The sequence below is a fragment of the Mustela nivalis genome (genome assembly GCF_964662115.1).
Source record: "Mustela nivalis genome assembly, chromosome: 15".
Classification (NCBI taxonomy): domain Eukaryota; kingdom Metazoa; phylum Chordata; class Mammalia; order Carnivora; family Mustelidae; genus Mustela; species Mustela nivalis.
This window is the reverse complement of record NC_139034.1, coordinates 49,816,365-49,842,170: the sequence shown is the minus strand read 5'-3', so window position 1 is coordinate 49,842,170 and position 25,806 is coordinate 49,816,365. Positions and strand designations below refer to the sequence as shown.

Below are 25,806 nucleotides of genomic sequence, written 5' to 3'. Positions count from 1 at the left end.
AGGCCCTTGCTACCATATTTTGAAGTCTTAGAGTTTCTCCCAAGCAGAGGAAATATGAGCGCCAGATGTTAAAACAATGAACAGATTACCACTTCATATGTATTTTCTGATAGACCAGTGTTCTAGAAGGAATGCATTTAAATATACAGACTGTATGTGAATGCCTCTATATTTTCTTGCTTTCATAAAATAACATTTTTAGCACAAAAAGAAATCTTATAATTGAGTATGAAAATGTTCAGTGATAAAAAAGCCCAAGGATGATATCACTAACCACATGAGAGGTGTAAAGCAGAGCATGAAATCTAAGATAGAGATAAATTTGAAGCTTTCTCTGGACTAGCGTTAGCAGCTGTTCTTTCAAAACCTGCCACTCTCCCCAGTTGCTGTGAACCCAGGACCGAGAAAGTTCATTTCAGGAATTTGTTTCACTACACTTTCTAGGCGTCCCATGTAGCTTTTCTTCATTATATCCTGTGAATCTTGAGGGCATATCCATTCATGAAAACAAAAAAACAATCTTTATCACAAAACTAGTTAATTATTCTTTGGCACTTAAGTTGTTATCACTGTTTATTTATTTGCATGCTGTTATGTTCTCGATGCAAGAGTGAAAACTTTGTATATCAGCATTAGGATCAATTTGAGGTTACAATTTCAAGACAAAGCAATTTACCAACAAAAGTGATTTACATAGCATTTTAGCACCGATCAAACATGAGTGAGTATATGGTATTCAAAATGTATATTTATTGATCTGAAATAGTTATAAGAATACGTACACATTTTATGATATTGTATTATACTTGTATAGCTTCCTAAGGGAAAAATATTCTCCACATGATGTCTATCAGAGAGAAAAGAGGTTACATCTGTGTGGATGCGTATAACCCTTCCATTGATTTATGAACAACAAGAAAAACATCCTCAGGGTATCAAAATTAAAAAAAAAATCTACATTATGTGCATGATGTATCTGAGTGAGTTTCATTTTTATTTGCATTTCTGAGATGGGTGAAGATGTAGAAAAAAATTCTGAGAGAAAACTCCCCATTGACTGTGCATCAGGAAAAAAGTAAAATGTGTTGGTATTTCAGCAACTAAATGGAATATTTTTATGACTAATAGACTACTTTCTGAGAGGAGAATTCAAAGAAGAAGAAAAAGAAGGAGGAGGAGGGAGAGGGGGAGGAAAAAACACATCGTTCTCCCTGTTTTAACATGGTCTTGCATTTTCAGATGTTGTCATTTTAGTGACATCACATGTAGTGATCCACTTCTTCTCCGTCAATCTTTTTTGCCATATTTAAAAATCATTTTTAAAATCTTTGCCAAGCCATTGATAGGAGATTATCCAAATTTCTCATAAAAAATATTCTCATAAAATTTCTCATAAAAAACAGGATGCTGATCACAGCAGCAGGCAATAGTCAGATCATACAACACCTAATGTCAGTGTTCCTTTGGGCTTTGCCAGCTTTTAAGAGTGCATCCTTCTGGTCTATTGTTAGCAGCAAAGCCCTTTCATGCCTATCTAACACTTGTTTTCTTAAGCATGGACTGCATGGCAGATACATTTTAGCTCCTGGGAATATAATGGGCAGTGACAGTCAATGGCTTTTATAAAGGGCTATGGTGAGGGAGAACTAATAAATTTAAAAAAAAAAAAAGGTATAATATTTAGGTTGCAAAAAGTGTTTTGATGAAAATACAAGTGGATCAAGTGTTTCAAAAAGGTGGGTGGGTGGGCAGTTAGGCTGCTAATCTGGCAGGGCTAGCTAAGGGCTCACCATCTAAGTGGTAACATTTAAAGCCAGACTTGAAAACAGAAAGATGTCAAGGATGGAACAATGGTTTTGGCAAAGAGGGCCATGTAAAGGTCTTGAGGATTGAATGGGCTTTTCTCTTAAAAAAACAGAAGAAAGACCACTGAAGGTGGAGCCTCGTAAGTAAGGTTGAGTGTGGTGGGTGATGACAGCAGCAGGCAATAGTCAGATCACACAACACCTAATTCTGAAAATGAGTTCAGGTTTTATTTTAAACCCAAGGAGAAGACAATGTGATGTTTAAAGCAAGGGAATAAGGAGCTCTCGTTTATAGTTTTGCTGAATTGCTCTGTCTTGAGTGTCCATGTGGTTTTTCAGGAGCACCCTAGAGAGACATGGAGAACATTTGGAGTGTGCAGCAGATGCCCAGGAAAGAGGTGGTGGTTTTGGCTAAAGCAGTAGGGGGTCAAGAGATAGACTGCAAGCATGTGCATAGGATCGATTCCGAAAGCACAACCCATAGGACTTGCTAATAGATTGGATTTATCTGTGGAAGGGAGAAGGAAGGATGGCTCCTGGGTTTTCCACATCATGGCTGGGTGGACAGTGATGCTGTTATGAGAATTGGCATGTGGGAATGGGGCAGGAGCAGGTTTATACAGTGGAGGGAAGAGGAAAGGGAAGAATCGCCAGGATTCTACTTAGATTCGTAAAGATAGGGGAACGTAGAAGACAGTGAAGTGGGCACATCCGTCTCTGATATCTAATTCCCCAAGTCTGAGTGATGTCCAGCCAAATCCATGGATATTAAATAAGCTCCACACAATTCAGTGAATTCAACCAGGGAAGAATGATGTTAGAGGACACATTAAGCTGAATGCCCTTTAGAGTATTACTATACACAGTGTATAAACAAGCACACATGGAGGCAGCATGTGTGTACTTCAGATACACGGATCCACAGACCCATAAACCCGTAGTTTTAATATGAACGAAGAGCGTGACTGTGATCTGCTACTGGTGTTTTATTCTGCCCCCTCTGGGTGGCTCTGGGCGTTCTTGTGACTGGGTTTCACAGCTCTCCATGGCCTTACTCAGGGTAGACGGCTTTGCTCTGATCACTCATGCACTTAGTATATCTGCTTTACTGAGATCTATTTGTATGCCAAACTAGGAGCTTTTTAAAGGTTTCATGATGTGTAAAGCACAGTAGCCACATGCTGGACACAGAACAAAATATATCAGGGTGATGATGTCATCGGCAATAATAGATATACACTTTGCTGTGCTTGAATATTTCCATTTTTTTCCCCTTTTAAATACATTTTTATGTGGAAGTTGTGCTCCATATAGTTCAAGAAATTCTACATCTGCACCATCCCCAGCTTCCGGGCTCGTACCGGATCACATTTCCTTAGGTAAATGTAGAGGAGACGGGGCAGTGGCAGGTGCGGCAGCGGGCACGGGAGGACGCAGCCCGAGTTCAAGTTAGCTAAGGTGGCTTTAAACCAAAAAGATATTTTAAGTTATGGCCCAGAGACAAAGATGTCTCGAGTTAAATCTTCCCTTTCAACTCTGCAATTCAAGAGTAGCTTGCAGCCAATTTTGTTAATTGACCATTTATTTGAATTCTCATAATTACCTACTATGACTTCCAGAGCTGAGTGTTTTCACCATTCACTGGGAGGCCAGGCTGTGCCGTCAAGATGAAAAGGCAGATAAGTGCCACTCAGGGAAGAGGCCAGATTATGAGTCACTGTTGCTAAGAACGGAAAACATACGCACCAGGCTCAAGCGGTGAGACCTTTACTTAGAGCGAGAAAGGAGATAATGCACAAGACCCAGGCCCTTGCCATGCCATGGGTCCTTGCTGGCTAGCAGCTCCTCCCTGCAGCCTGGGCCCGCAATGGAGCTGCGGTGGAGGGACCCCACCCCCTTCGCCGTGGGGTCCGAATACAAAAAATGGGCCTGAGGACCCTGGACTCATGGGGTTAAACAGAATAAAGCCTAGATCAGAGAAGGCTATTTCCAAGTGAGGCCAGCACAGACGGAGGGCTCTTTAGACTCCAGGCTTGTTCTTGTGTGGTCCAGTAAGGGTTGAAAGACTATGCACGAGGCTTCCTTTCCCGGCACCGAGAAACAAGTATTTTGGGACTCAATAAACTCCATGTTTCTATTTTTGAATTTCTGTTGCTCTCCTATGTGTAAAAATATGATGCTCCTTGCCCTGCAAATTAAAGCACCTGAAGATGCATCTTGGTGATGTAAGAAAGAGTGGGCTTGGTCACAGGTTGACCTCCATTTGAATCCTTAGCCACCCTTTCAGTTAGTTACTTAACTTCTAGGAAGTCCACCTACATAATATTAAAGTTGAGATACTGTCTGCCTCGAGAGATTTCTCAGGTTAAATGAAACAACATATAATAAAATAGTGCTCAGATAGCAAACACACAGTGTCTTCTTAAAAAAAAAAAAAGTCAGAAGACAAACTTTCCTGTTTGTGGGAATAGAAAAGAAGGGGTTTAAGAAATATGTGTTCTTAGTAGCTGATGTGTTTACACAAATCTCTTCAAGATCACTGAGATTACTGGGTACTAGGAAAGGAACAATCAATAGTTTGAGCAGGATGTAAAGTAGTCAGACGGTTAGATGTTTTCCTTTACTCTCCTGACAATTCTCATCCGGTTGTGATCAGAGGTAAACCTGACAGAAGCAACAGGTTTCAGATTCACTGCACAGAAGAAACTAAGTGCAAAGTTTCCACTCCTGGCTTTTTCATGATTCCTTCTAACCCCACTTCTCAAGTCTTCAAAACTCTGTGCTTGTCAGCTTTATCATTAAAGCACAAATTCAGAACTTAACACTAGCACCAGGTAATCATGTCTCACTTCATTGACACAGTCTTCCATTTGGCTTACTGAATTTCAGTTCCCTTAATTACAACCAAAAACAATCCTAGAAACAACTTATAGAATAAGCCATTTGAACTTTTGCCCTAAGGAGTCTTGAGAACCGAATTTCAGCTTCTGGCTGAGTGCGTCCAGAGTGGTCTGAAGGGAATCCAGCATTTTCCAGACTAAGCCCATACTTTGCATCACTGACTTCTTTTACTGTTAGTGCCTGCCCTCTCTGCTTGAGGTGCTGACTCTGGCAATTGCTCCAGAGGAACTCACAGTGTACTAGGGCACTTTCTTAAAGTTTCAGGGAGGGAAGAAAGGCTTTTTTTTTTTCTTTTTTTTTTTTTTCCTGTCAGTGCCAAAGAGGGCTTTGGGGTATTTTCTTCCTCAGCAACTCTTTAACTCTCCCCTTGTGAAACATCTTTCTGTGTACTTTGCAGAGAATGGAATCTCACCAGAGGCCCTCTGAAATGACTGCAGCAAAGCATAGACAGGAGTCTAGCGCAGTCATAGACTCCCTTGTCTCCCCCAGACCGCCTCTCAGGGCAGCTGCAGGACAGGACTTTCCACCTGTCTTTTGACTATGCTAAAATCGTCATGGCATAAGAAGCTTTTTTTCAAGTCCGAATTTGTGTGCTATGTAAAACGATTTCCAAAAGCAGAGTCCCTTTACTTAAAACAGACTTGCATGTGTTAACGGCGCTATTTAGTAATAAAAGAAAGAGTGGTATGGCTGGCTTATTATCATTCACTTCTGTTCTTTGTCAATAATTCGGTCATACTTCTGATACTGACCTTGGTATAAAATTCTATATATCTTAGTCCAGATGTGTACTCGTCACCTTGTCATATAGCTACACACACACACACACACACACACACACACACGATGCTTTTCTTTGAATATCTTCTCTATCACACACTGATAATACTCTTCGCTTAGAATGTAATAGAACTTTATAAACTTCTGAACATTTATCATATTATAACAGACTAGAATTTTTTGCTTTAACTTTTCCCTCTGTTTTTAAAAATGCTTATCAAATTTATCAGGGAATTCTATTATAATTAGTGCAGAGTGAAATCATGGTTCCTATACAGTAAAGGGAAAGCAATATGAATCATTACGTAATCATGGTGGTATCTGTATTTATTAGCAGATGAGAAGCATAATGTTTCTCTGAAGTTGTCTAATTTTCTGTGAAAGGAAATCTCCTTAATAATAAAATAGTTCTAAAATCTACGTTTGTAAAACAGACTGTACTCAGTATTACATATTCAAAGTCTCAATGAATATATTGTTTTTCACTGATAATTTTGTATATTTAAAGAATTTGCAGTCACATTTTTGGATTAACCAAGGGGATTCTTCTAAGTTTCTAACCAAGTCTTTTTGATAAATAATTATCAGCTTCTTTTACAATGTAATTATGTCCATAAGATTTTTGCATGGTTTACGCACAAACAGAAAATACATTCTTTTTCCATTACTGCTGGCTATTTTTTCCCTTTATGTTTTTCTCTAATCCATTTGAACTTGAAAGGATGGACTACTTCCTCAGCAGTATTTGGGTGTCTCTCGTCCATAATCTTATTGATGGGCTCCTTTGTAATTTGTAAAGCAAAATTAAAATCGACCTGTAATCTGTTAAAACAGTGCTAAGCATTCACATCAACCATTAGCTCTGATAACTCCTTTATCTTTGTGAAGAAGGAAAGGCTCTTAAGTATTGATTTTAAATAACAAAACATAGCTGCTGATCTAGTTTTCCCTGTCACACATGCAGGTTCATGGGTTTTGTTCTTTCTTACTTAATGGTTGCTCTTTTTGTTATAAAATAATATCCTCTTCTATTTCGAAGGAGTATTGTAGACTTGTTTCTTTCCTGACAGACAACTGTAGTTCGAGTTTTTGCCACAATAGAGACCTAAATAAAGTGATGTAAAATTGTAATTGAGGATGTTTTCCTACAAAATATTCATGATTAAACTATGTGCGTCAGACAAACATTATAAAAATAATTTATTAGCACAGTTTGATCAGCATATGACAGTACCATTCACAACATATAGACTGTTGATTTTTTGTAGTGGAAAGAGTCACCCTCTCCAAAAATATGCTATCTGCTTCCCTGTACTTCCCAACTCCTTTGCAGCTAAGTAGATTCATCTCCCGTGTGTCTGCCAATGGGATGAAGTCTATCATTTCCCGACTAATGAAGAGCCCAGCTCTCGAGTCCCTCTTTTTCAACTGAGTTGACCTAGAAGGCTGCATGTTCCTGATGAGAATGGAGTATCAGTCTGGTCTTTGAGTGGCTCTGTAGAGAGATTCCAGCAAAGATGATGTAACATAACAAGAAATAAACTTTTGTTTTATGATAGCAGATATTCACAGTTCCTTTGTTATTACATCATAATGTAACTTATCCTGGATAATAGAATTATCATGAGCAGAAATTATCATGTCATCACCTACCATCATATGTCCCATGAAAATCCACTGCAAAACTTTCAGAAAAATCTTATTATAATAATATTCTCTATGTTAAACTGGGGAGTTTCTTATTATTCCATTCAGCCTCTTACATATCAAGGATATGAGTGAGTGAAAAACCAGAAAAGAGTGAAATTGTTCTTTAACAGAAAGAATTGTGCTTGCTATAATTCATCTTACCAGAGAAGATTCAAGGGCAGAATGTCTCTAGAGTTTTTGGAGACATTATAGGCCAGTTCCTCGAAGAAGATAGTTTTTAATTTACTTAAAAGTCCTACTAGAGATTATTTTTATGTTACTTTCTCAGGTTCAGTTGTCAGATACCAGAATGTGATTTGTTTCCAGTGAACTATATGTAATTTGCATCTAACTTTCTCAAGCTCAAATTTTACATTAAAAAGCACCTTGGAATCTACTAACTGTTGATGTTTTATTTTCATAGAAATTCATATACAATGTGATAAAGCTTTTGATCTTATCACATTGATTTATCTAAGAATCTAATTCTGCTTTTAAAGTTCTGAAATGTTTAACTACCAGTGAAGAAAAATATTGAGTTTCTTCTGTTTTTTGAATGCTATGACATAGCCCATGTATGGAAACAGAAATTACCTGTTTGTTTCTTTGAAGAAAATCCACTCAAAAGTAAATCACCTTTCTACATACAGGGAAATAGAGTTTACACCTTAATGCTTGAGTGGCAAACTATTTATAGTACAGTAGCCAGTTTTCCCAGTACCCTACATCTTGTATTCAGGCTCTAGCAGAAACACAACTACACACACACGTGTGTGTGTGTGTGTGTATGGTGTATATAATATATAATATAAATTATATACGTAATATACATAAGATTATATTATATACATATACAAATTTCAAATCTCCATTACCTACAAAACTTTTAAAAATTTAACAATGTATTTTAAGACTATATCTCTTGTTAATTAAATTGCTACTATGGGACTCTGTACAATTTAGAATCGGTTTCATACTGCATTTAGAGCTTAACTTTGGTAGTCTATGCTCAGAATAAGAGTCTGAAACTAATTTTATTCTACTTGTATACTGTTTTAGATGTTAGAGGCTAAAGAAATGAGTATGTCAGGGACCTTTACCCTCTAGATTTCCCAGTGTAATGGAGAACATCAATGTGTAAATGGAAAACTTCAAATACAAGTTGATTATTATAACTGTTACAATAGTATGACTAATTGAGTACTTTAATATGCAAAAAGAACCTCAGATAATTTCAGGAGAGAAGATTAAGAGAAATAATGCAAATGTGAAAGGGACAGTAACAACGGTAAAAACAAAAAAATGAAAAGTATGTTTTGCATATAATTTTTTTTTCCTGAATTTGGCCATCATTTGGATGATAAAAGGAACAAAGAGGTTTAAAATTGCTACCAAGAGGTGCCTCGTTAGCGCAGTAGGTAGCGCGTCCATCAGTCTCATAAAATTGCTACCAAGGTTTCTAGTATAAATAACCCAATAATTCCATTGATTATATTAGAGAATCGACTATCATTAATTTTAACCATTAATTTGCTAGTGTGTTGTTTGTTTTTCCTCCAAATTTCTTATTAATTTTTACTAACTGCTCTTGGTTTTCCTAGTTTTATATTAACCTTGCTAATGATGATGTCCTGTGCCTATTCAATAAAATCTGACACCTAAGCATTTTTTCTGCATACCAACAACAACAAAAAATGTCAAACTGCATATTTATTTGTCACTCTTCACCTTTTGGATATAAACTACATGGATTTTAGCTATTTATCTGACTTCAGAAGAAATACTTCAGAGTATGTTTATATATCTAGCTGTCCATTTAACATCAGTATGCCCTTATTCAGTAAAATTTTGAGGTTGAGTTACTGCCTTACTGTTTCAAAAAGTTACAACTTTGACAACTACTTTCTTGGAAAATGTGTTATTTCTGAAAATGGACCTACTATAAAGTTGCAACAGAAAACATTATAAATATCAAAACTCAAGTTATAGCTACATATTTAATGTCTAGAAAATAAATGTGTGGCATTCTAAAAACTCACTTCTAGGGGTTAAAGAGTACTTTTTAGGTGGTTAGAAAAAAGTAATTACTATTGATTAGCAATTGGCTCAGATTCTGTAGAAGGGTTATTAAGGTCTTAAAATACAGAACAGAGTGTTATAAACAATATTGTGATCTCCCCAGTCTGTCTTGGACTAACCATTTCTTTGTCTGAAATGTCCTTTTGACATAGCTTATGCATCTCAGGAGCTTTGATATAAGGAGCACTTTAGAACTAAATACTATTTCAGCACTTAAAAGGGAGATTGCTCGGAAACCCCCATAGAAGCAGTATAAACTCTGAGTGAATGGAATGGAATAATTCTAGCACCTATCAATAATCACTCACTGTATATGAAATTGTTATGTGAAACTAATTCCTCTCTAATTATAGGATTATAATGAAAATAGAAATGACTCCAAAATGTGTAAAAATGGGGATATTATCAAATGACAGAGGAAATAAAACGTCTCTATTATGTATGTATTTTTTATATACAGGAGAAACTTTATATTATTAAGAGATACCTCTTGAAATCTAAGTTAATTTTCAAATGGTTGAACACAGAATTGTTTTTGTACGTGCCTGGCATTTGCCCAAATGACATTTTTATTGTGAGTCGGGTCTTTTTCTCCCCTTGCATACCTCCTCAACACAAGTAACCAACTTAGCTCCTCAATCTTCCACAGAAGTCTTCTCTCTCTTTTTGGGCAGTTTTTGTCCTGACTGAAGTAATGTATAAAGCCACACTACAAATCAGCTTTACGTGTTACAGTATGGTACAAATGGCATGTATATTTGAGTTACAGCTGACATCAGTGAGAATTTCACATTAATCTATTTTACTCATACAAGTTTAATTTGCAGTAAGAATAATCATTTATTCATCCCATCAGCAATCCACTCAACAACTGTTTAGTGTGTTTTTATAAAATACTAGCCTATATGTTAGGCATTGGGAATAGAAGGATACACAGGAACATTCTGCTATTATGTTGGTCCTTTCTTCAGTCTTCTTCCAAATTAGTGGGATGATTTTGTTTTATTTTTATTTTAAAGCTTTTATTTATTTATTTGACAGACAGAGATCACAAGTAGGCCGAGAGGCAGGCAGAGAGAGGAGGAAGCAGGCTCCCCGCTGAGCAGAGAGCCCGATGGACCATGGTTCCCAGGACCCTGGAACCATGACCTGAGCTGAAGGCAGAGGCTTTAACCCACTGAGCCACACAGGTGCCCCGGGATGATTTTGTTTTAGAACTAGACGTCCTTTTGACCAGTACAGCTGCCCATTTTTCTTTTTTTAAGCTATTTCATATTGTTAAATCTCTGGGCCAGTCATCAACATAATGAACACATTACGTTGATTTTTATATGTATGATTTTCCCGAAGATACAATCAATATCTTATTAATTTTAATCCAGTGCCTGGAACTCTGCAGGTTCTGAACATTGTTTGTGGAACTGAATTAACCATAAGACTGACTATCTCAGTAACACAAAGGGAGTTGGGATATGCCTCAAGCTCTAGGCTCAGTAAATATGGCAGAAGTTATTGGGATTAGGCCCAGCTGATAGCTGAGAGGTAATGACACCGTCCACATTTTGGTCTTAAACACATCTGTACTGAAAGTCCAAGGTGGAATTTAATGATGCCCAAAGAAAGATACCCTAGCATTAAGGAAGTGAAGAAGGAAGTAAACATTCAGACAGGCAAATATTGAACCTAGGGGACATAGGAAAGTAGCTCAAAGAATCTCTGGCCATGAAACTCTTGGCTGTGGTAGTATAGGCTGTGATGGGGAAAATAATCTAGAATCTAGAAATCAGCATCAGGAAATTTCAAGGAAGATCAGATGTTTAGGAATGTATGGATAATAATCTGCCTTGAACCAGATTAGGGTGAAAAGTGGACAGGGATAACTTGCATAGTAAACAGAGGCACCTGTGTTCTCATCTTTGGTGGACTGGAGAAAGAACTTTATCAGGGACTGACCATTATAAGACAGTCTGCCTCAGTATTCTTTGTGTTTGGCTTGTTTATAAATGGGTTCATTTTACATTTAAAATTTGGCAATAGGTAATAAGAAAATCAGATACTTCCCTCATTAGGATAAAATCCCCACACAAAATGTATTTTTTCCATAAAAACTGAATAAAGCAAGAGTAGGTTATTTGGCTGAAATTGCATCCTATATTATATGATACATGTTGCTGCTCTACTTTTTGAAGTAGAGAATGGTTCCACACTATTTTCAGTGCAAAAAGTGAAAAATGTACATCAATAGTTAATCACAGCCTTGGGGTTTATATTAACCAAACTTTGTTTTTGCTCAACACCAAGCTTTACTAGAACGTCATTCTTCTGTATCATTAGGGCATCATTGTTTATGTTATACTCTCAGGTAGGTATCAGAGTGCATGGAGAATTTTTTAAAAATTAGTTAGCTGTCGTGGTGAGTTTGCCTTAAATTCGACATGACTTCTAGACCTCTTTCCTTTCCTGTTACCTCCTCCCTCCCAGTTTTCTTACATGTTGTCACCTTCTTTGTAATTCTTTCTAATTGAATTCTTTCCAATAGAGAAAAAGCCAAGGAACAGCAGAAGGGCATGTGATTCCAGGTGCTTTTCCCAAAGTTGGGGAGCTGTCAATGCTATGAATCCTATGGCCGCTGTGATGCTATGAATCATATTCTCTGTCTTTTCTGCAGTGAGATACATCGCGCTTCAAGTCTGTCTGTCGCTGTAAAAAAATAACCAGTCAGCCTCCTTTTGGCCAAGAGGGCTTAAATTGAATATTTTAAGGTCCTTCAGGATCAGAGTTCCAAGGTCATTTTAGGGAGGTTTCACATCAAATCAAGGAAATGACACTGTTGGCCAACCTACAGGGAAGGATTTGTTGCTAGAAAAGCTCTGCTTCTCTTAGAAAATGAAAAATTAAAAAAAAAAAAATTAATTGCCGAGTCACCCTGAGCTTGAAACCCCAGCTGACAGGCTTGTGAAAGTAGATTAGCCAAATTTCTGAAAATGTCATGAATTACTTTTGCTTTCCCTCAATTGAGAAGAGTGTCAAGGGGCTAATCAAACAACTTGTAGTAGAGAAATCAGGGATATTAGTCTAGAGTATCATTTGTAATGTCGTAAACATGCAGTATGTAATATTTCTCTTGTGTGTTTGTGAATCACTTAAAAGGTACAGAATGACTGTTCTTTGATAAAAAATGCCAAGCTGTTTAGTCGGCGTCATCTCTCTTCCTTCCAACAATTCTGTGTTAGTTAAGATGAAGTTTAGCTGCAAGTAACACAAAACCCAAACTAGCATGTGACATTAACAAAATAGTAATTTACTTTTTGCTTATATACAAGTTTAAGGCTGGGGTGGGGCTTTGAGCTCTCAGGGGTACAGCTTCTTTATACTGTTTGGTTTGCCATGTATTGCCTCTAACTGAAGACAGCAGCTCTAAAACCTAGGCATGAGGATGGAAATGGTGGAGGTGATGAAGAAGAGGCTTAAAAAATATCCTCTAGATACCTGTTTATAATCATTGCCCAGTACTTAGCATCAAGGCAGGCTGGAAAATATATTGTGGTGTCCGCGGGTTCATCCAAAAGGTACATTTCTGTGGAACAAGGGAGGAAAAGAATTTGAAGGAAAGCCAGACATCTCCACACCTCATTTGTTTCAGAGAAGTCTTATAAAATATTAATATACTTGTACTATAATTTTTTTGAAGAAACACCAATTGGATTTTAGATCCTCTGACTTACAAAGAATTTTGTAAACCTTGCATGAAATTATCTTTTTTTTTTTTTTTCTTTTAAAGATTTTATTTATCTATTTGACAGAGATCATAAGCAGGCAGAGAGGAGGAAGCAGGCTCCCTGGTGAGCAGAGAGCCCGATGTGGGGCTCGATCCCAGGACCCTGAGATCATGACCTGAGCCGAAGGCAGCGGCTTAACCCACTGAGCCACCCAGGCGCCCCTGCATGAAATTATCTTACTTGAAGGTATCCATTAAACTTCATGCAACAATTATAAAATAATGAATGCAAAACAGCAGCACCAGATGAGACTACGAGATTGTATGTATCAATAACTCAAAATTATCTCTTTGCATCATACTTAAAAATGTTTTAAAAATATAGATTTTCTATATTTTTTTCAGTTATGGCTACTTTTTGCTAAATATAGAAGGCAAATTTTTAAATGACAGGTTTTTTTTCTTTCAATTAATGTTATTATAATTTGTTTTCTACTCAAGAATTTCAAGAAAAAAAAATAGTGTTATTATATCCATGCCTCTGAATTGGCATTTCTCATAGACTCCTCTATTATTTCATTTAATTAGCACCATATAACCAAGAAAAATAGCTTTACAGTTACCCCAAGATTTTGGAACATATCTTTGATTGTCAAACCTCTACAAAATTCATTTGACTTGTCAACAACCTTTGAAAACTTTCATGATAAAGTAGCTTTTGGACCAATATTTCCGAGGTATTAGGTTCCCCCTATAAAACTAGTTTAGTATATGCATTTGTACACTCAGCCAGACAGAGCTGTCTTTATGTATATGTTGATTGATTTCACTGGTTTATAACAGTGCATTTAATTCCATAATCATATATTTGAGCAAGTTGGGAGATACTAGGTTTAACAAAATTCAGCAAAATTCTATAATGGAACATTTTGAAGATCTAATATGTTATTCTTCACTGAACCTCTTCTAGAGAGGTATGTGATATGTAAACATATTTCACCACATATCCTCTAGTCTAAAATCAATCAATTATCCTCATAGAACTAGTATTCTCTGGGAAACATTTTAAGAAATGATGAAAATCAGGTGCCTGGGTGGCTCAGTTGGTTAAGTGATTGCCTGCAGCTCAGGTAATGATCCTGGGGTCCCGGGATTGAGTCCCGCATCGGGCTCCCTGCTCAGCAGGGAGTCTGCTTCTCCCTCTGACCCTCTCCCCTCTCATGCTCTCTCTCTCTCTTTCTCTCTCAAGTAAATAAATAAAATGTTAAAAAAAAAAGAAATGATAAAGATCATTGACTGATGTACAAATGATTGGTGTGTATATTTAATAAAATCTAGTTATAAATTCAGCATACAACCTGCATTACCATAACCCTGGAGAAAGAGTCTTCATAGAAAGAGGGTAGGTGGGGCGCCTAGGTGGCTCAGTGGATTAAGCCGCTGCCTTCAGCTCAGGTCATGATCTCAGGGTCCTGGGATCGAGTCCCGCATCGGACTTCCTGCTCAGCAGGGAGCCTGCTTCCCTCTCTCTCTCTCTACCTGCATCTCTGCCTACTTGTGATCTCTATCTGTCAAATAAATAAATAAAATCTTTAAAAATAAATAATAAAATAAAGAGGGTAGGTATCTATGGTGGTCATCTCAGGAGCATTGGGCATATCTTAACTAGAAACTTCAATTTTATAAAAAGTCTCTAATTTTGCTGAGTTAGTATTTTTTTAAATCCAATTGTATTTTGAATACTAATCCTGTAGCATATAATAATGTACTCATTGTTTTGTTTCATTTATCTAGGCTGTATCTGTAACAAGAAATTCTTTTGAATGACTTTGTTCACTGCTGTCCTTCATAGACATCATTTATTTGCTGCCTTTATTCCATCTCACTAGTAATAGAGTAAAACAAAAATGAAAGGAAAACATTTATTACTGAAAACTACCATGTAGCAGTGATGATACTTAGCACTGGAAATATAAAATTAAGGTAATCGGGGACTATAATTTTAAATATGGAAGAGAGACAAAAATTGATGCCTATCCAGAACATTAATTAAAATCCTATAAAATGCTTTAGAATTGTCTAGAAAGATTGTCTAGAACAAAGAAAAATATCCATATCATCAAACTTCTAATCAACTTCAAGAAAACCAACATGTTTGTTAGTTGTTACAAAGACCAAAAAGGTATTTGCATATAAACCAAGTAATTTTAAATTAATTAATCTTGAGTGACAGTAAATATATATAAATTCTGAAAGCAGGAATTGTGAGTCTGGTTTTCTGACTATAGGGCATGATAATTGGATGTTAGTAGCAAGATTAAATGACCCCTACATGGAAGATGCATTTAACACTTAAATGGTAAGCTGTTTTGAAAATTAGAAAAATTATAAAAATTAGAAAAAAATAGAAAAATTAAAACTAATGTAACAGAACACACACACAAATGTGTGTGTGTGTGTGTGTATGCTATAAACATATTTAAAAGTCAATTCACAGGCCTCGATCCTTAAATTATTGAACTAATAAGTAAAAAAGAAAATAACTTTTATTCAACAGGGAAGAGTAATCAAATCCAAATAATTGAAAATAAATTAATAATTAAAGGGGCTCTGACATGGGAGATAGAAAAATGATAAGCTAGATAAATGTATATAAGAGCTGGAAAGTTTAATTAGTAAGAAAGGGAACAATCATAAAGGAGTGGGAATGGAGGATAAAGTTTTCCAGTTATGGAATGAATAAGGCATGGGAATAAAGGACACAGCGTAGGGAATAGTTAATGTTATTGTAATAGGGATGTTATGGTGATAGACACAGTTGTGGTGAGTGTAGCATAATGTATAGAGTAATTGAATCACCGTGTTTTACACCTGAAACTAATGTAATATTGTGTCAACTACACTCAAACAAAAAAATTATAAAAAATAAATTGGATATCATTATAGTTATTGCAATCACAACAAAATAAATCCAAGGCAAGAGTTTCATAAATTATAGAAAATTACTAAAATAAAATTTAAAAAAGAATAAAACTAGCATTTATAACTTTCATATGAATAGATCTTTTAAAAATTGAGTAATGTTTTGAATTATAAAGCTCTAATATTGCCAAGCTAAAAATGTGTATTAAAAGGCATTACTGTTATGTTTTAGTATACCTCATCTCATTACACAATAAAGAAGGTATAATTGTTCTTCTCAACATGCAGACAGTGAAAAAACAGGCACTAAAACACACACACACACAGACACACACACACATGCCATAAAGCTTCCTACAAGTTATAGTGTCTTTAAGGTCATTATTTTATAATGAAATATTATTTAAACTTAAGTAGTTACACAAGGCATTTATATATTGGCATATCTCTGACTCTTCAGATTATTTAAAACTGTGCATTCTATATTACAGGCTTAAGAGTTTTGCTTTATTTGGAGGGGAAAATAGGAATACCACTTTTTTAAATGATACCTCTAAGAAAATTTCTTTCCACAGGTTACTAAAGATAAGCAGCAGTATGGCAGTAGTTCTTTGTTATCCTTCTGTAAAATTAGGGGAGAGATGTGTAAGGACACTTTATGTTTATCAGGATTAAGGAAAAAGATGACAACCCAAGCAAATATCGGAGGGATGTGTGAAGGTTTTTGCCAATACTGGAAGTAATGCAGAATGCAGTCAGTCACCTTTATGCCCATGAGAAAATGTACTGTATGGTTCAGTGGATGAGAATGGCAATGGTTAGTAGAAAGTCAATTTAATTAACCGACTCTCCCAACAACAGCCTTGTATACTCTGTTTATTTGAATATTCGGTTATCAAATGGAGAATGTAAAAACACTGGTTTTGCTTTTTTTTTCTTTTTCTTTTTCAACTATGGCATATAATGCCCCCAAATTAAGAATAAATGCCCCTTTATAAAAAATAAAAAATAAATAAAAAAAAAGAATAAATGCCCCTAAGGCACCCCTGACTGCAAAGTCCCACAAAGAGTATACAAATCATAGCTTGATTTAAATAGTGGTTAAAATAAAATGCTTTTAGCAATTGCTGCTTACATGGAAAATAATAACTGATTAATTTAAATATTATCAATGGAATTTCATTTCTATAAAGTTGATGCTATGAGTAACTGGGATGGAGGCTGAAGTAATTATAGGGTAATGAACCTATGTAATTTGTCAAGTTGTTAAAACCTAATTTTATCAAATACAGAAGTATACCATCATCAAATTACAACAAGCTTGATTTTTTATTACATTTCTTGAAATCTTTTATTTACTAATTTGATATGTTTTTATCTTACATCTTTTTAACCTAGAGAATGAAAACCTAGGGATGGGTAAATCAATATCAGAATGTTCTGTTCTGGCTCACCAAGGGAAAAACAAATTTGAAGATTTCTCAGTTGAAAATAACTACTGTTCTCTTTGTCGTGATTCTAAGTGACAATAAAACAAACATAATTAGACTGAGCATACAAATCAAGGAAAGGAAATTAAATGTACTTTATGTTTTTCTTATTCAGTGTATTCATATAATCTTAGGATAACAAATGATATGTCCCAATTCTGTCTCACTCCCTGTGTAGGACATAGAAGGTAGTTTGGGTCTAGATGATTTTTGATTAGAGAAAAAATTCTTATAGCAGGACACCACTATATTTCATTTCTATATGTTATTTGGATTATTTGTTTATAATACATGTTGTTTGAAAGAAAAAAATTAAAAATGTGTTTTTGAAAATGTTTAATTCGACTGACTTTTTTCTCTTTTCCCTCTTTAACCACTTTACAGTGCACTTAATGAGTTTATGGGACAAATGTTCATTTCTCAGATTGAGAAGAATTATACCACCTGGGCAGATTACATATTCATGTTTGAGGTGCAAATTACATATGCTGCTTATTATTTTATTCTATTTTCTAGTGATAGGAAAGAATAATGTGCCTGTGATATTCAGTCTAATGTGCAGTTGACTTAAAATTATTTTATTCTCTTCCTCAAGAACACCATTATGTTAATAAGTATGTCGAAAGAATAAAAAAGGAAAAAAAATAAAATTATTGTAAAGAAAAGATATTCCAGAGACGCCTGGGTGGCTCAGTTGGTTAAGCGTCTGCCTTTGGCTCAGGTCCGGATCCCAGGGTCCTGGGATCAAGCCCTGCATTTGGCTCCTTGTTCAGTGGGGAACCTGCTTCCTCTTCTCTCTCCTGCTCATGCTCTATCTCTCATGATCTCTCTCATGCTCAAGTTAATAAAATCTTAAAAAAAAAAAAAAAAGAAAGTAAAGATATTTGGATCAATGCTCAATTGTAATAATCTTTATATATGTTTGTCCTAAGAGGTATATTTTATGACTATATAACTTTCAATACATATATATTAATTAGAAAATTATAAATATTATAAATTTCTCTATGCTGATGACTGTGTAACTCACTCTTTTTATTTGTATGAGTTCTTCTGAGAAACAGAACCAGTAAGATGAATATATAAAATTTTAAATGTAAATGTAAAATACATGCAAACGTAAAGGGACTTATTTTTAAGAAATTGGCTCCCATGTTTGTACAGGCAAGTCCAAACTTCATAGGGTGGGATGACAGACTGGAAACAGGCAGGGGTCAGTGTTGCTGTCTTGAAACAGAATTTCTCCTTGCCCAGGAAACCTCAATTTTTTTCTCTTAAGTCCCTCAACTAGTTGAATGAAGCTCATTCATATCATGTAGGGTAATGTTCTTATATTCAAATGACTATAGTTGTTAACCACAATATAAAGTACTTTCACAATCACACCAAGATTAAAATTTGATTGCATAACAGACTAAGCTATAGCTTAGTCTAGCTGATACATAGAACTAACCTTCCACTCATTATTAGTAAAATCTACTGGTCACATTTAATTTAGTTTTATAGCCTGGTGTCATTAGTGGAAATAGTTTGTTTGATACTTCACACAGACCTTAATAAAGCAAGTATAAATGAAATAATGTATGGTGAAGATGATTACTAGTCTAAGCCCACCAAAAACTTTCATATCACTTCATTCAGTGGCTTCTCATCTACTGCTTCCTACAGGAGCTTTCTCAGTAAGTCTCCTTAACTCACTTTAACTATATGTTCAAGTCTTTAAAATACAAAAAACAAACAAACAAACAAAAAAAAAACATTGCAGGAAGTAAAAAACTAGAAGGGCATATGTAATTCAAGTTTTTTATTTTGCAGATACATAAAATCAGTGACCATCTTTGATTCTCTAGGTCACGGAGATATATGAACACATTTTTCTAGTTCTTTCTGTGTTTTGCCTATGATCGAGTATATAATGTGACTTTTTTTGGGAAATAGTTTCTTTGCTGAGATAATTGGTTAAGAAGTCATACTGGATTAAGGTCCTAAATCCAATGATTGACGTATTTATGAAAAGAAAGGAAGAAAGGAAGGAAAGAAAGAAAGAAGGAAGGAAGGAAGGAAGGAAGGAAGGAAGGAAGGAAGAAAGAAAGAAAGAAAGAAAGAAAGAAAGAAAGAAAGAAAGAAAGAAAGAAAGAGGAAAATCATGCAAAGATACAGAAATAATAAGAGAAGATGGTCCTATAAAGACGGGGGCAGATTGGAGTTAGATTGCCAGAAGCCAGGGGACACCAGAAACCACCAGAAATTGGAAAGGGCAAGAAAAAGTTTCCCCAGTGCCTTAAGAGGGAGCATAGCCCTACTGATACCTTGATTCTGGACTCCAGCTTCAACTCTAAGAGAAAAAAATTCTGTTGTTAGAAGCCACCCAATTTGCGGTGATTTAGTATGACAGCCCTAAGACACAAATACACTCTCATTGCAATTAACCCTTGGATCTTTTCTGCTTTCCTTACATTGCTTTTGAAAGAAATAAAGAGTCTTAACTCTTACATGACTTGTATTAAATCTAAGAGATTCTTGGGACTTTGTATATGGAGGGAATGCCCCATTTTGGCACTACTCCTTAGAGTCTTTCATGGTAGAAAAAGTAGTGGAATGAATTAGGCTGCCATTTACACTGACAAGGAAGAAGGGTTTCTTCTTCAGTGAATATGTTTAAAATGCCACATTAGTTGAATTGAGTTGAATTGTCAAAATTATTTTCCTCATCCAATTTATTCTTACCCAGAGATTTACCTGACTGAATCTGTGATGTGTAGAGTACAGTAAGTTACTTTTGTGATCTTAAGAAGGAGCAGCCAAGGCTATCAAAGACAGAATCTTTTGAGGTGTATTGCTCAGTTTAGAGCCATGCTGCAACCAAAGACTCATTAAGCTCATCTAATTAAATAAAAACAATAACCCAAATAATTAAGGACAAAGTCATGACCTTTAATGATCCCTTAGCTTATCACTGTTACAAAATGAATTTTAATTACCATTAATGGTCTATGTATATGTAAGGTATGACACAGCAGTTATAATCTACCCAAAGGGAGTCCTCCATTCCTTTTGCACAAGAGGTACCCATTTGGGAATGGTTATTAATTACTCATGCACAGAAATAAATGTGCATTACATTCTCAAGACATTTTCTGACAACTGTCATAAAATTTTAATTGTATCCTGGGTGGCTTCTAATATAAAATTATCCTTGAGAGCTTTTAGGAAAACTTTAAACTTTAGTTGCCATGTAAAGAAAGCTTAATATCTAATTTTCTGTTTATGTTCAGGCAACATAAGTTACATTTAGTTTACATGAATAGAACTGACAGTTTGATATGTGGTTCAGATCACATTTAATTTCCTACTAAAATTACTAAATTTGCAAAACCAGCCTACAATGTGCTGTGTTTATATGAACCTACAATCTGTTTTTCAGTAGTTTCTTTTTAAATATGTGTGTATAAATAGCTCCCCCCCAAAATTCAATGTATTATTGCTTACTTTTATTTAAAAGGCTATTCAGCAGTCAGTTGTTCATATTCTAAATTACAAGTCACAGCCTAGGAGATTTTGGGAATCTCTTAGAAGTGAATTTTGGAGAGATAGTAAGGTAAAAAAAAAAAAAAGGCAGTAAATATTAAACTTTTAGTGATTGTAAGAAATAACCTACGGGTGTATATTAATTATCTATTACTGTGTAAAACCAAACTAAGGCAAACAAACAAACAAAAACCCCTAAAATTGCATGATTTAATGTAGTGGCCGTTTGTTTAGCTTAAATTCTGTGGGTCTGCACCTGGGGCTGAGCTCAGCTGGGTGTTTTCTCTAATTGTTGGCTGGGTCCTTTGACCGTATTCAGTTGCTGGTCATATGATGGATTGGGTAGGGGATGCGTGGTCTAAGATGGTCTCACTCATATCTCTGGTCATTAATACCCTGTTGGCCTAGGTGAAGGGCAATTAGGCCACATGTTTCCGTCATCCTGCAGGCTAGTATAAGCTTGTTCTCAAGGACAGTTTTACAGTGTCTTGGTGATGGAAGTGGCCCTGGGAAAGATCTCCTGAGTCCTAAGCTTAGAACTGGCACAGTTCCATTGATTCCAGCCCATCAAGATACAAGGCATACATAAATAGACTTGACATAATCAATGCGAGAAGCTGCCAAGTCATAGTGCAAAAATGATGTGATTGAAGGGTAGAATGGGGATTTGTGATTCCTTTTGCAGCCTATCGCAAGATGCTTGTCAAACATGAATGGCTCCATACAAAGATTCTAATTTAGTTGGTCTAGAAACTACTTCAATAGCATTTAGAGTGGAAATAGCCCATAGTGACACTCAAAGTACCTATGGTTCTCATAAAGTTGGGGTTGGTTATAATTTTGTTAAGTGTTAAGTTCTCCACCAATGAAATAACAAGTTAGAGTTGATAATTCCACGTGCCCACTCAAGTCTACAAGTCTTGCTATCTAACTTCAGTTATCTAGGAAAGCATTTCACATTCAGTATAACATTATTAAATATTGTATTACCCACAAATGTTTAAAACAATATTCCTATTTACATAATTTATACTAATTATTTTTAAATATCTTATTCTGTCCAGTCCACTATTTTACATTTATGAATTAATGGATCAATTAAATAAACTGATATTCTTATCTATCAAGTTTCAAAACAACAGTTCTTTTTACTATAGGGCTCTTAGGTTGTCTGGATTATAAACTTTTTAAATTCAGGGAACATCTTTCTTTATGCTTCTGTGTTTTGAAATAGTGCTTATTTCAGTGTCTATATGCTTTATATGGAATGTCATACAATACAAAAAAGAGTATAAGTTCATGGTTGAGATATGTCAGAATTTGTATTTCTTTATTTCATTCAACAAGAGGAAGAAACATAAAATACCTGAGTGTGTGGCTCTTAGGAAGAATTTCCAGGGAAGTCCTATTTGAACTAAATCTTACTGATGAGGATGAGATGTCAGTCAGATCTATGGTTAGGGAGGGTGAAGGAAGTAGTAAGGCAGAAAAGAAGGAAATGTCCCAGTTTGCACAAAGATGTCATGTGGTATTCATTGTTTAATACAAAAGCAGAAGAGAGGAAGGCTGACTCTGGTCCACAGGGCCTGGGACATCATGTAAAGAACTTGAATATAACCCAAAAGTTATCTGAGAGTTTCAGGAGATAAAAAATAAATTTCCCCAAATTACAGACATTTCAGATCAGTCTAAGTGAATGATACTGACTCTGGAATTTGTGTAGAGGGAGAAGAGACTCTACAAAATCTTGGAATGATTAGAAAATAGCCCATAAAGGAAACAAAGAAGATCACAGACTTTCAGAAGGTAATGTTGAGTATGAAGAACAAAAAAGGCTCTACAATTAATAAGACTGGAAAATGCCCATTAGCCATGAAGAGGTCAATGGTGGCAGCTTCAGTGAAAGTGGCTTCAGTAGACTGTAGGAAGGTCTTGTTTGATGTTAAAGACAGGAAGGTGGTGGATGTAGACCATCCTTCTGAACAATTTGGAAGTAAAGAAAGAAAGACTAAAAAAATCTTCCTATGAGCAGACACAAAATATTTAAATGTCTTTATAGATAAAAAGCAATACATATATAGCTTAAAGTTTTGCTTCCATTTTACTTAATGGCTTAGATTCTTGAGATACTATATTGATAATTACACTTCTCACTGGAGAATAAGCTTTTGCCAAAGGTTCTGTTGAAACAAACCTTTCACACTCCCCAGAGAGAATCTTTTCACTCCAGACCTGTAGTGTACTTCATCCCATGCATGATGGTTAATTTTATGTGTCAAGTTATTTACGTCACAATACTCAGATACTTGATCAAACATTGTTCTGTATGTCATTGTGAAGTTATTTTTACATGAAATTAACATTTACAAAGCAGACTGAGTAAAGCAGACTATCCTCTGTAATTGTGGTGGGCCTTGTCCAATCATTTGAAGGCTTTAATAGAAAAAAACATAAATAAAGAAGTCGCTTTCCCAGAGAAGAGGGTATTTGCCAGCAGACATCCTTTGGACTCAAACTGCAACTCTTCTCTGGCTCTCCAGCCCACCAATAGCATACTCTGTAGGTTTTATACTTGAGAGATTCCACAGTTGTGTAAGACAGTTCCTTAAACTAAATCTCATTCTCTCTCTCTCTCTCTTTCTACACACACACACACACACACACTTTGCCATTCTGGCAAAAATAATTTCTCTGAACTTTTAAATTGTGGATGGTGTTTGCTGAACATTTGTATATATGAAAGTATTAAATCATTACCTTCTAGTGATATATGCTCTTTGGAGATGTTTCCCCCACTCCTAATTGCTTTCCATATTCATATTTTAATTGTTATCCCATTACCTTTCATTCTGTCTTTGTGAATAATATGCAGAAACGAAGAGCACAAAGCACTAATTAATGAAAATATAAGTGAAACATTTATATTGTCTGAACACCATTAGCATGAAGGACTTTCTAAGAGTATTCTTGTCACTGAATTAGACAACCAAGGTAACTCTAATGAGAAGTACAGAATAAAATATCTTACCTTCTTGTATTCCTATATTGCATTTTTGGTTTTCTAGTGGCCTTGTCAAAGAGAAAAGCACATTCGTTTTTGCACAGGAAGAATTCACAATGATTAACTTGGAGGGTCCTTTCAGTGTTTAATGACAATTTTACCCGGTAGCTTTTAACAGGAACTTGTGAAAAAAACATTTACCTCACTTCGGTCACTGAATCCCCAAAGCCTAGAGGACTTCCTGTTCAGTGACTAAGTTATTCAGTGACCAAATGTGCCCTGGATAAAAGATTTATTTTAATTAGAATAACTGTTTGAATGACTTCTGTGTTAATCTTTACAGAGTAAACACTAAAGACTTTTCAATAGTCTGCAAGGCTCTACAGAATCTGGCCGCTGGCTGTCTCCTTGACCTCATCCCTCCACACATCTCCCTTATTTCTCCCAGTGTCAGCATTACAGGCCTGCGTTTATTCTGCAGACATGCAAAGCTAATTCTTCCTGGAATGTTCTCCACCCAGTTATCTTCCAACTCCTTCACTTCTTTGAAATTTTCTGTTTAAATGTCACATTCTCAGTAGGCCTTCTATGCTCTGTAAAAATGTCAGCCGATCCTGTCTTCTTACCTGTTTGTTACGTGGATCAAGACACTGTCTGTTAATTATAGAATTAGTTAATTAAATAGTTAATTCGACGCATGGGTAGGTTTCGGGTTCACTCCAGTCCAGACTCTGTCTCGACCAAGAGTCACGCCAGAGCTCAGCACTCGCTGAACATAATGCATCATTAGCTGACTAATGAGCCATGAAAACTCAAGGGTACTCATAACCAGGGTGCTTGTGATCGCTGTGTGCAATGCAACTAGTGGTTCTCATCTGGGCAGATAATTAGAAATACCTGAGCACACTCCCAGCTCTCCCACGAAACACAGGCCAGCTATACATTATCTCCATCCTGCCCCCCACCTCTCAAGTTGAGGTGTATTCTTCAGAACAATAGTGTTGAGAGCCAAAGAAGTAGATTCATTTAGAGCTGTGATGTAAAAAATTGTATGTTGTACCCCCAAAATCCTTCCAAGAGATGTGGGAGAGTTTTTAGCTACTAAAATTCAGCGGCAGAAACCACATAAATTATAGGAAGACGAGGCTTCCTTTTGAGTCTTGCTTTCCCATCACAGACAGGTGAGAATGAAATGTGACAATATATGGGGAGAATTTAGAAGACCATAAAAGGAGAACACAACAAAATTTTTGTAAAAAACAAAGAAATAAGTGTATTCTTATAGTGAAAGAAATTGTGCTAAGTGATTAAACTTATTCCTGTTATTAATTAATATTTTGGTTCAGTTGCATCTTTCCTTGTACAAAAGGAAGGGAGGCACTGGGAAGGGGAAGGTAAGGCCCAAAGGAAGGGACGCTAGGTGAGGACTCAGAAGACCTGTGTTGGGGCTCCAGCTACCTTAGTTCCTAAGATGTATGACATTGAATAAGTCACGTAATAAAATCAAATTGCTTATTATCTATAAAATGCCAGTAACACTTTTCCTAAAACTATATGGACAGTGAGGATAATCGAGGATAATCGAAATAATACTTGAAAAATTGCTTTCTAAACTTAATGGGTCAAAAAGATATGTACATGTATTCCCGTGTGCATATACAAGTGTGGTTTTTAAGATACCATTGGAGGGGCGCCTGGGTGACTCAGTCGGTTAAGTGTCTGCCTTCAGCTCAGGTCATGATCTCAGGGTCCTGGGATCGAGCCCCACATCGGCTCCCTGCTCAGTAGAGAGCCTGCTTCCCCCTCTGCCTCTCCCTCCACTCATGCACATTCTCTCTCTCTCTCTCAAATAAATAAAATAGAAAAAAATTACATTTGATAACTGATTACTTC

The 25,806-nt window shown here is 35.9% G+C and overlaps 1 protein-coding gene and 1 long non-coding RNA gene across 9 annotated transcripts in view; one reads left to right on the top strand and one right to left on the bottom strand.

Moving 5' to 3' along the window:
* The window catches only part of PCDH9 (protocadherin 9), an 827,735-nt gene that overhangs the window by 575,607 nt on the left and 226,322 nt on the right, over positions 1-25,806 (top strand). The gene's annotated exons all lie outside the window — the stretch shown is intronic.
* Positions 6,670-24,121, bottom strand: LOC309849046. Of its 2 annotated transcripts, XR_014303449.1 has the most exons (4): positions 23,941-24,121; positions 19,694-19,719; positions 12,744-12,831; positions 6,670-6,981 (listed from the first exon to the last, which is right to left on the bottom strand). It is a non-coding gene; the product is annotated as an uncharacterized lncRNA (long non-coding RNA). The 2 variants fall into 2 exon arrangements; XR_014303450.1 differs by lacking the exon at positions 19,694-19,719 and having other exon boundaries at positions 23,941-24,109.